This window comes from Vicugna pacos, chromosome 14 (genome assembly GCF_048564905.1).
Source record: "Vicugna pacos chromosome 14, VicPac4, whole genome shotgun sequence".
NCBI classification, from domain to species: domain Eukaryota; kingdom Metazoa; phylum Chordata; class Mammalia; order Artiodactyla; family Camelidae; genus Vicugna; species Vicugna pacos.
The window spans coordinates 35241220-35253847 of record NC_133000.1 but is presented as its reverse complement, the minus strand read 5'-3'; positions in this window follow the sequence as shown (position 1 = coordinate 35253847).

The window sequence follows — 12628 nt, the reverse complement described above, 5'->3', positions numbered from 1 at the left end:
TCAGTATTTAAAGTGCTGTTAGTGAGCGCCCCAGGACCCACCTTTCAAAGCAACACTAAAGCTTGCTCTGAAATAGTGAGATCATAAATGTCTTGTTTGCAGAAGCCAAACAGATGGTTTATAATATGCAGCATATCACCCTTCATAAAATAATAGTAGGTTCAAAATTAAGAAAGTGGAAGATAATTGATTTTTTTAAAGCTGAAACATAAACTTTCTTGTAATAATGTTGCACCTGCAAATTTTGTAATGAAAAATCCTACTGTAATATCATCTACGAGGAATACATATATGCCTTTCACATTTGAAAAGTAACTGTGCACTGGTTTTCGAAGCCAGGAGCACTCCAGCTCAGGTACTGGCAGTGATGGTTGCTGGTTTTCAATGGAAGAGACTAAATTTGCCTTCTTAGCTTTTTTTTTTGTAGTGAGATTGTTGCGTATTGCTTTGCCAGCATAATTTTGTGGCAATTTGGGGGCAGATGTCGTGCACCAGCAGTGAGATATTTCCATCCATTTTATTTTCCGGACATCACCAGGGCACATGTGGGGTTTGTTCCTGCAGGCTGGGATGCTGCAGGACTCCCTGATCCATCACCGTTATGTCCTGGAGCTGCTCCGGTCAGTGAATGATTTTCTGTGGCTTGGAGGAAAGGTGGTCTGATGCAGATGATCAGATGTATAGTTAAAGTGTTATTACTTGAAATAAGAGAAACCTAGAAACATGGCTCTAAAAATACAGGATGAGGGAGTAGAATTGTCTGAGATGCTTGCAGTGGGGCGTCTCCTCATGTGACTCTCTCACCATGATTTCTGCCAATATCCGCCCCAGCCCTGCACAGTAATCCTGCCGAAGCAAGCATGTACTTTGTTCAGAAACGCACTGAATTTCCTTGTGCCTCTGATGGTTGGCTTTTTTTTTAAAGCACATCTTGCCCTTTGCTTTAATGCCATTTCTGCTAGTCACCTCTTACACTCATTCTTCTGGACGTCGTCCATACATAGCTGCTGAATGGATGAACAGAATGTAGTATCTCCATGTAGTGGAACATTATTCAGACGTAAGAGTGAATAAAAAAGAAAAAAATAAATAAAGGGAAGATGAAAAAGCCACCTGCTCTGGGAATTCCACCCTGACAGCTCAACCAGCCATTCCCATTTGAAACCCAATAACTTATACTCCACTCTACAGTTTTTGATAGTACTTACCACCTTCTAATAAACTTATACATTTAAAAAAAAAAAGAGATGCTGAAACCACTTCAACATGGACAAGTCTTGTTAACAGCATGTTAAGTGAAAAGAACCAGACACAAACGGCCACATATTGTTGATTTCAGTTATCCTAAATGCCCAGAAAAGCTTCATGTAGTGGAAGAGAGCAGGTGATGGTTGCAAGGGGCTGGGTGGAGGGGGATTAGGGAGTGATTGCTAGTGACAGGGGGTTTCTACTGGGGTGATGAAGTGTTCTGGAAATAGATGGTGGTGAGGGCTGCACAACCGTGAGTGTGTAGAAGACGGCTGAGCGCTTTCTCTGGGAGTGCCTGTTATTGGGGCGGCTTTATTTTGTTCTCACCCTGCAATGTGATATGTCACCTTGTGCTGTGGCCGTTCTACTCCTGTGAGTGGTGAGGCTCAGAGACTTTGTAGAGCCATGTTTCTTTTTTCCCCCTTGCTAAGTGTAGGCAAAAAATGTTAAGCCTGAGAAAGTGTTCCATCTGCAGAAATGCCTTTAATTTTGCATGGTGTAAAAATCTTGAGAGCTTTTGAATCGTTAAGGACAGTCTGTGGGGGGAATTAGCCCGTGAAGCCTGAGTGAGACCTGGAAGAGCCGCGCTTCCCTCCCTGACACAGGTGGGGATTTCACCCCCGTTCAGGCAGTGAAGGGAGAAGACCCGTGAGCGGAGTTGACAATCGTGAATATTTACGTGTATCTGCTGCTTCATCATGGATATTAATTTTAAGCTGAGTCTGTTTGTGGCGGCAGCCTCATCCTACATCAGGAATTTATAGTATCTTCTCTTTGTAGTGAACACCAGACAGACTTGATTATTTAACAGTCTCTCTTGAATTGATATCTCAGATTCATTTGTTAAAAGCAAAACAGCAGGAATGCAGACGTCCTTTAATGTCAATGTGACCTAGAACGGGTTTAATCTCTATGCCTCAGTGGCCTTATCTGCGGGTGGAGAAGATGGTAACAGTGCTTCCCTCAAAGGGGCTGGTGAGGGGGGAGTGAGAAGCACAAATGTAGGACTTACACATGATGCTCATGAATGACCGAATTTAGTGCTCTCAGCCTGGTGAGGCCTCAGGGTCAAAGATGTCAGAACAGAGCAGTCCTAGCCGGAGCTCGATCCGTGTTGGCAGCTGTTACAATCACTATCACCACTGTGGGTTATCAGGTAGATTAAGAATTGGTAATATGAATTCATGAATAATGTTAAAAGACTAGACATCTCTGATCCAGTTTACATAGTTCTCAAGATTTCCTCTCAGAAATGGACGTTTTATTCCCCATCTTAAATCTGAATTGAGTCTCTAAAAAAATTCTGTATTCCTCCATCTTTTTGCTTTAATTCTCCATTTCTTAAAAAAAGAGGTTTTAAATGGAGTTACTGGGGATTGAACTGAGGCCGCATGCATGCTAAGCACATAATCCCCCAAATGAGGTATAACCTCCCTCCTGATTTTGTTAAACTTTACCTTTTTAGTATTCAGAAGTTAGAGGCCTCTAATTCTTTTTCTGGAGACTTCTCCATGATCCTGTAAACTATTATTAATGGACAACAATTGGTTTACTAAAAAAGTCAATAGAATATTCTGCAATCCAACCAAAAGGAAATGCTCATTGTATTAAAATGTTTCTCCTTTATGGATTTCTATTTTTTGGTCTAGCTTCATTGATTAACAGCCAACCTCATCATCATAATGACCAAACTCGCTCTGAGTTGACACCTGCCTAAGGCTAAAATGCTTTACTCATGTTTTAATTCATAGCAGGTGTTTGAGTGTAGGTATCTGTGTCTGTTATTTGCAGCTGAGGGATTGAGTGATGGGACAGCTTGTCACAAATCACACGCAGCTGGCAGTGGCAAGCTCGGTGCTGGAACACAGGCTGCACTGGATGCTTTCTTAATTGCTCCACTAATCAGCCTCCAGTTGAGTGGTTTCCCGAACTCCTGTGAGTCCATAAATGGCCGATTTTAGTGATCTCAGCCTAATGAGGACTTGAAAGGAGAGACACCAGTGAGAATGTGAGACAGAGTGGCATAAATTAAAATTGTACATTTTCACAATTGTTTTATTATCAGATAATGACTTAAAAAGGTAATTTTTTTTATTTTAGTGCTTTGTAAGCACTAAAAACAAAACATTTAAAATAATTATTGTGCAAAAGAAAAGTGGGATTTGAAAGTTCAACCATTGCTAATGATGTTACTTGTTTTTCTCTAGTGGCCCTTATTGACAGAAATACTTACAAAGACTGAATTGGTTTTACAAAGACTGAATATAGTCTTAGTATGGAAGAAAAATTGTTAGTGAATATTGTAAGTAAAATCTTTACTCTTTTCTTTCCTGATGATGAATATGTATGTTGTTTTCATGGCTTAAGTACATTTCCTCATTTGTGAAATTTGAGTAATAACGTTTAACTTGTCTGACTGTGAGAATTAGACGCCTTATATACAAAGCACCCAAGAGGTGCTTAATAAAAATGTGCTGTCACAATGACAGATAGTTTAGAAGGATCAACTCTGAATACTAAAGAGGGTGGCTTATTTCTAATGCATATTCAATATGTATATATATGAATATGGCTTAAAATAACAAGGATTCTTTTCTTTTTTAGTGTAGTATGAAGTTTAGTGAAATCTGTATCATTCTAGTGAGACAGGGACTAGTTAAATTGCCTTAAGCAGACGACCTTGAAAATTGTTTACACAGAATGTGTATTTTTACAACTCAGAATTCTTGTTGCCATGTAACCATCCACTCAGACTTTTAAATAATTCGGATTCTGACCAGAACAATTAAGTTAAGAAAAATCCACATTGATCATTTTCAGGGAATAAGCTTCTCTGTTTTGTGATTAAAGAAAATTTTGATTTTTTTTCCTGCACTCTTAACAGGTTTAAAATATCAAAACATTGATATGACGTGTCACTTTTTTAATAGAGAACATAAAGTTCATGCTGTTTTAATATGTAAATAAAAGTTTTTGTATTTCAACAAACTTGTATGATTTCCTGGCTCTTTGAGAAGTATTTTGCAAGATACTTAGATTACCTACTGTTGGAAAAATACAGAAGTGACTTTTATGAATATAGGCCTAGTACAGATCTATTGGTTTTTGCTACAGTGCAAGACATGAGGACTAGGAGAGCTTTGCTGCTGATTGCTAGAAGGACAGATCCCAGGTCTCAGTCACCCCTCCTGTAAAATGATGTGGCTGGACTGTATTCTTCACTCTTCTGAGTTTCCATGAGCCTATGTCTTTTGTTTATATTCATGATTATTAGCAATATCAGATTAAATACTGAATACCCCGCCCTTCCCCCGAAGATAAGTGCAGAATGTGCTACATAATCTTTTAGATATCTGATTCTCGTTTCTCATACTAGAGGCAATTTTTGTGTTGCGTGTTTCCCGGCAACCTGGAAGGTCTTTTTAGCCATAGGTGGCGCTGTTGCACCTTCTTACACTCTTAATTTTCCTGTTTGTAAAAGAAGGCTTAAACAACGTGATTTTGTTTTGATTTCTATGCTTAATGCTTCAGTATAGCACAATGTCCATTATGTCTGTCTACCTGGAAAAATTATTCTGCTTATATCTTAGTTTTATTCTGTCATCTCGCTGTGAACATTTCAGACTTGCTGTGCAAACAATGGCAAAATCGGTCATTTCTTCAAGTGTTTGAAACCAGTGAGCCGGGATTTTATAAAACAGCTAGAAGCGGCCTTTTGAGCACCTTACAGCTGAAAATTGTTTTGAGTTCCCTGAGTATTGACCCCGCCGCTGTGTGCAAATTGGTGGTAGGAGATTAGGTACATATACGAAGGGGTGCAGTGTTTTGACTTGGTTTTGCGTGCACGTGCTGCCACTGAGCCACGTGAGCCTGAGTCAGGTCGTTCTGAATTTTTCCCTCGTCTGTGAGATGGGGACGCCCGTATCTGCTTTATAGAATTGTGAGAATTGCAAAATATGTAAAGTGTTTACCACAGTGGGTATGTCAAGAGGGCTCATAAAGTTTAGCTGCTGTTTTGTGTGAAGCCATCATTTTACAGTCTTTGGCAATTTCTAAAAAACAGGAAAATAAGAAAAGCTTGTTTTATGATGAAAGATATTTGAGGAGGTTCCATAATTCGTATACCCATAATTTAGCATCAGCAAGTCAGAACTGTTACACAGTCGCCCTGAACCAACGTTAAGCCACAGAATTTTTTGTTACTTCATATATGTTGTGGCTTAAGGGGATCCAATACTTATACACATGTTGTCTCCAGCAGCCAACTTAGAGATGACACAAAAGAGAAGGCAGGCGATAAATGTCTTCATTGTTACTGATTGAGCCACATTCCCCATGAACTTCAGGGCTGTGGGAAAATGCGTGTCATGATACTGTGTCCCAGAGGTATAGACTCACCCTGTCCCAGGTATCTGTGTGCCACAGTGAGCCTTCCCTTGAGAGGATCTGCCCCATCATGCACAGGGCTCTCCTGCCATGGAGCTGAGCATCCCAGGTGCTTCCCAAGGGTCAACAACACTGGAGGGAAAGGAAGGGTTTCACATGCTCTGCTTGTCTCCCCGGACTCAATCCTCACTGTTAGTGTGACGAGGGCTAGCTGTGAGCAAGGGGTCAGCGGTGTGAAGGGAGAAGCACTCTCCGTGGCCCAGAGGAGTGGGGAGGAAGCATCCCCTTCCTTAGTTTAAACAGGTGGTGGGATGGAATAGAAGGGTGCACCCCAAGAGTTTATAAATGGAGGAATAAGGTTTTTTTTGGGGGGGGGGACTTGGTCTAGTCAGGAAACACAGAAGATGATTAGAAAGGAGACTTGTAAATCACTTTAATTTTAAGTTGACATTTGTTGAGCACCAAAAATGTGCTACATTCTTTTCTGAGCGTTTTACAGAAATGAATCTTTCAATCTTCTCAACAAGCGAGTAAGGAAAGTTTGATTGTTATCCCAGTTTTTCAATGTGGAAATTGAGGCACACAGAGAGTAAGTAAGTTGGCCAAGGTCACAGAGCTACTAAGCGGCAGAGCTGGTATTTAAACCCTGGCTGTCTGGTTTTGAGGCTCACAGAGTTGGGCTTGGGTGTTTAGATGTATCTGCATGCCTTGATCTCTGTAACTCTGTGCATCAGTTAGCCCAGAAAGGACAGGGATACGAGAGTTACACAGGTGCTCACAGTCGTGTCTCAGCCACTGTCCACAAAGAGTGCACCGTGATTAGCGTTAATTGTTTCCAGGCAGTAGGTCTGTTCATATAACAGAAATTTAGTCCATGAGTTAATCTAGAAACTCTTCCTGCTCTGCTTCTGTCTACGCTTGCCATGTGACTGCCTGCCTGCTTTTGGGCCATTGAGGAGAAAATGTACTTATGGTTGAACTTTGATATTTCAGTCTGGTTCATAGTTTCATGCCCTCTGGTACATTAATAATTCAAATTTCTGGTTTTGTTGCATCAGTGTCTCATGACTTTGGTTAATGTGAAACCAGTCCATGGGAGCCCAGGGTTGCTGACGGTATAATTTCTGAGCGCGTTGTGGCACTTCTACCCGTGCAGACCTGCTTGGAGGATATCCGACTTCCTCACTGATTTCTCCCAACAGCAGGGTCCTCTCCCACCCCAGGATGTGAGGCTTGGAGCTCTGTGAGTAGGTCAGTCAGAGGTCAAGTCCACCAATCAGAAAATGATGAAGTACCTGGAAGTGGGTTTAATAGAAGATAAGGGCTTCCAGGTAGTCCGATGGGCAGTTCGAGTCCATTTGGTGAGAAGCTGTCCACTGTCTGTGGTTGAGCTGCTTCTTTGCTGTTGGAAAATATGGAGTAGATGAAGGGATTTCAAAAAGCAGAAAGGAGTGATTTCAGGTGGTACATCCACACCGGTGAGAAGTGATGGATGACCGCCTGTGTGAGGCATAGACAGTGTCTTAAAAACTTCATACAACAGCTTTAAAAGTTCTGCCATCTGGGTGCACATCATATGGGGCCCAGTTCATCACTGGTCATGCTGAGAGGGCAAATAATTGATGATGGCAAAAAGGACATGGAGGCATCATAAAGGTCTCAGTCTTGTTCCCTGTTTAAAGGATGTGGCAAGTGTAATATATTTGAGCCGGTTTTTCAGTGAACAATTTTTTGTGTTTTCTGGGACTCCCCAGTGCCCCAACGTTCCATGTAGCAGGGTGTCCCCTCAGTGCAGCTCTGTCAGCGCTTGCCCTGGGCTGACGCGGTGTCACGGGGAGCAGGACGGTCAGCGTCCCCGGCTCCTCCAAGATCCGTCTCCTTATCCGCAGTGCCGGGTTTCTCATCCGTGTCTACTTAGTAGGGTTGCTGAGAATCACACGTGATGGTTCACAGTTGTGATTTGTGGTTGTCTCTGTGATTGGCATACAGTCAATAATTGATAGAAACATTTTTTTAATTATAACTGTGACATCTAGATTGCAGTGGTTTTAGTCTGCATTTTTTTATAACTTTATTCTTATTTATAAATATGCCCTTATTTTTATTTATTTTTTTGGAGGTACTGGGGACTGAAGCCAGGACATTGTGCATGCTAAACAGGTGCTCTACAAATGAGTAACACCCACCCTCCTTGTCTGCACGTAAAAATAAATATTGTAATACACAAAATAGCTCTTAAACACCATCATGGGACCTGGTCTCTGTATAGGCAATTGAACACGTATATTATTTCAATAAGAATAAATGTTGTTCGGACATACCTTTCTGAATCTGTTAATGTGCTTAAAATTATCATAACTAGTGATAAACACAAGACTTGGATCCAGTACTTCTTAGGGTCTCTTTTGCCATCATGGGAAATTACATTCTACAGAGAAGGCTAATTGGGTCTCTTTGATATTTGGATGGATTAGCAGATGATCAGGGCTTTCAAAAATTGACAATTTTTTATTTCAAACTAACTACAAAGTTATCTTCTAGAAGTTGTAAGTCCTAAGCTTGTGAAGTGCCCAGTAATCCAGGGGGAATATGTCTGTGTCTGTGTGAACGATTGTGTGTGTGATTTCAGGAAGGTAGAAAGAAGTTCCATATAGACATCTGATACCTTTCTCCTCCAGTTCAAGGTATAGGCATATATTTAAACAAATAAATCAATACTCTTTTGTCATCTGGCATATTGGTGGAATAAGGGTTTCTCATAGTTGTTTCAGAAGTGTTAGGGAGCATGAGCTTAGAAAACGGGAGGAGAAAGAGGCAGGCAGGCACTTCACACTTTGTGCAGGATATGAGAAACAGTAGCTTTTCTTTTCTCTTTTCTTCTAAAGCAAACTGGCACTGAATTATAACATATTATTACTCAGAATTGCTTTACTAATCAGATACAAGTGCCTCAGATTTTTCAAGGCAACATGAATGATGAAATGTGTTTTGGCATTTATCTTTAAAAGTAGTTTTTTTTTTCAAGTAAAAGGCTATAGCCTTTTCTTTCTTCCAGCGGCACAAGAATTTCTCATTGATCTGTGTACATGATCTATGTGCTTAGTTTCCTTGGTTTGTTTTTTTTTGTAAGTGCTTGTTTCATTGTGGTGTGAATGAATGTTTAAAATTTTTGGATCTCGAACTTCAGATCATGCTGATTTATCAGAACTGTTAAAAATATGATTGTTCTTTGGTCGTTGGTGGGGCACCCTATTGATTTCTGCTGTCTGTTAAAGAGGGAAATTCTTCTAGCCTGCAGATCATCAAGTGAATGGTTTGCAGTATGCCTTTAAATATCATTGAATGCATTGAGCATGTTTATCCAGTGAATTTTGAATTGACTCATAGTATTACTTTGCTTTGGTTCTGTGGCTTTTGCTCCTCTCCACAATAGTTTGAATTCTCTGTTGCATTTTTTATACGTGTCCTTCACAGGGGAAGAAATTTTGCATTTTTTACAGAGGTGGGTTTTCCTATCCCCTCTGAATGCCTTCTGTAATTGATACAACAAAACTCTGTTATTGCAGTGCTAAATTATTTCATAAACTATTTTTTGTCTTAATCAGAATCAATGACAAAGAGTGATAGTAAAAAATACGAAAACCTTCCTTCCTCTGCAGAAGAGAAATCAAGTGGTCAGGCTCACGCATGCTTTGTGCCTGACACACTCTCATGTCGTTTTGTATCATAATTCGGAGATGGAGTTGCTTCAGGTTTGTAGATTTTTGCTTGAACATTTTTCTTGATTTCTTTCTCCAGGCTGATGTTTCCTGTTGTGTTTGTGGAAAGTGTAGAAGAAGGGAAACAAATGCTTTGTTTTGTTTTCAGGAGGCCTGAGTTGCTGATGAGAAGAGTTGAGGGTGGGCTGAAGAAGAGATTGACACTCCCTCTCCTCCCGGCTGAAACTGATGAACAATGAAATGAATTAAGTGTATCACTATTTGACCAATAGAAGTTAGCGAGCCCAAACTGGCTAGTTATGCCCAATGGAAATTATTGATTTCACCTGCAGAGTTAGGTGCTTTACCAAGTAGAAGCAGCTTAGAGCAATCAGAAAAATCAGTCCTATGATGAGCTATAAAATGTATATAATATCTTTTATTTCTGAAACTTTTCTACGTTAAGTTCTGTAGAACTAAAATTAAGTTTCAAGCACCAGGAGTTAAGAGTGTGGGTGGTTCTGTGGGATCGTTATCCGGGATGTGCCTAGACCCTGCTAGAGTGGCCAAAGCTGGTAGGAAAATACCCAAAACCAGGATTTGTCATCCCAGGGTGTTCTCCATAATGGTTCCATGTTGGAGCCCTTGATTGGGTTAACATATTGTAACAGACCCCTGCCGCCTGTCAACTTTTAGAAGAAAAAAATATGCTTAGTAACTGCTTTGCAAGCAGGGGCCTGTTCATCCTCACTCCTGTTTCCTTGCCTTAAAAAGCAGAGACAATGCTTTTCTTGCATAATTGAGGTTTTAGATAGCACTCTGCTTATTGCAAAGCAAGGACCCAGGACCTCAGCTATAAACACTGGGCTTGTGTGCTGTTAGATAGTCTATTATCCCCAAAACAAGGACCTGGCTGGTCTGGTGGTCTGCTTTGTAATTCACATATCTAAAGAATTTATTTTGTTCCCCTCACCCCATGACTTCCCTAAAGATACACTAAGACTTTGTACTCGTGGTGGATTCTACAATCTCTGCCTCATCCAGACTTTCCCCAAGTTCCTGCTTACTATCACACAACTGTTAATGACTATTTCCTTTGATAATGCACAATAAATATGGGAGAATTTGAGAGGCTTGTGGAGTTGGCTCCCTACTCCCCCTTGCTTTCTGGACTTTTTCCACAGTCTTGAATAATCATTCCATGTCAGTAAGACTTCTGACAGTCAGAACCCACAGTTCCAGGTGAGAAGGATACAGGTTTATCTCTATTACCAGAGGGAGAGAGAGAAGATAATTGAGATCTGCTTCCTTGTGGTCCCTTCCTGCTCCAGGGCCACTCCAGTTCACCTGCAGCCTTCTGGCCTCTGCTCACTGGGCCTCTGTCCCAGGACTGACCACAGCCTTTTCTTCCCTGGTCAACATTTCCTGTGCCTTTCAGAAGTTGGTCTCTTCTCTGCAATACAACCCTGGCAGATGTGATGGTGGTCAGCGTGTTGGTGGGCAGTCACATGGGGCACCCAGGAGCCATACTGATTCTCCTGAGTCTCTCATTCTGGGTTACAAAACTGTCGAGCACCGGAGGAATCCCATTCATTTGAGGCCAGCACAGAATTGCATCACTTTCATTTTATTTTTGAATTTTCAGTGGAGAAATTATTTGTAGCAAACTGTTCCAGATTTTCGGCAGCTTGCTTTCCTCACCACCATTTCCTAGTTGGCTCTGGTGCTGGTTTTAAGAACCAGGTTTCTTCTCTGGTCATTTCTAGCAGCTGGGCGTGCTAAATCCTTGATCTGCATTTGAAGCAGAATGCTTCTTCATGATATCAAGCTGATTTTCCTATTTCTGAATATTTCATGTACACTCAGCAACTGTTTCAAGTGAAATGCTCTTATCCAATTTCAGTTAACCCACATTTGTTGATCGCCTAGCTTTCATGCTGAGGGCAGTATCTTCTTCCTGTAATAAAAGTTAGCAATTTGCATTTACTATTTGAAGGTACTGGCCCGAGGTGCTTTTGTTCTTAACAGTTTTAATACAATTCACCCATTAAAATACACAGCGGTTTTTACTGCATGCCGAGAATTGTGCATCCCAGTCAATCTTAGAAAATTTTCATCCCCCCAACAGGAAGACCCGTATGCATAAGCTGTCTTTCCCATTTTCCCCATCCTCCCCCAGCCCCAAGGAGCCACTCTTCTCTCTCTGTGGATTTGCCTGTGTTGAACATTTCATGTAAATTGAGTCATTTCATATGAATGGAACCATCTATTGTGACTGCCTTCTTTCACACTGAGTAACGTTTTCAATGTTTGTCCACGTTGTGGCCTGGGTCAGTTCTCTATGCTTTGCTATTGCTGAATAATATTCCACTGTGTGGCTAGGCCCCACTGTTTACCCATTCATCAGGTGATAGGCATTTTGGTTGATTCTGCTTTTTGGCTGTGATGAATAATGGCGTCGTGAACATTCCTGTAGGAGTTTTTATGTGGACATTATTTTTCAGTTCTCTTACATGTGTGCCCAGAGAGCAGAATTGCTGGGTCATTTAGAAACCAAATGTTTAACTCTCTGAGGCCCTGCCAGGCTGTTGTCGAGAGTGACGACGCTGTGTTACGTCCTAAACAGCAAGGGCTGCGAGCTCCACTTCCTCTGTGTCCTCATTGGTGCTTGTTACTGTTTTTTTATTATAACCTATTGTAGTGAGTGCAAAGTTGTTTCTCCTAGTGGTTTTGAATTTATTTCCCTTACAGCTAAAGATATTGAACATCGTTTCATTGTGCTTATGGGCCATTTGTATATTTTCTTTGAAAAATACATTTTCAGATCCATAATTCACTTTTTAATTGAGTTGCCTTTTTATTGTTGAGTTGTAGGATTTTTTTTTTTATTTGGAGATACAAATTCCTAATCAGATAAATGATTTGAAAAAATTTTCTCTGGTATTTTTTTTTCATTTTCTGTATGGTGTCTTTGAAGCAAAGTTTTAAATTCTGATGAGCTCCAATTTATCTCTGTTTTCTTGGTTCCTTGTGCTTTTTGGGTAATATTTAAAATCTGAGATATGTTATTTAAATTTTATATAAAAAATAACTTAATTCTTAGGACCGTTCTAGGAGAAGTTTGCTGTTGTTATCCCCAGTCTATGGATAGGAGACTGAGATGCAGAAAATTTCACTGACATATCAGTGTCACAGCTACCCAGTGCTGTGGGAGTTCAGACCCTCATGTTTGTCCCCAGCATCTGTGCTCTTCACCAGCTTGCTCCTCTCCTTCCTGGAATCGTTAATGGAAAAGT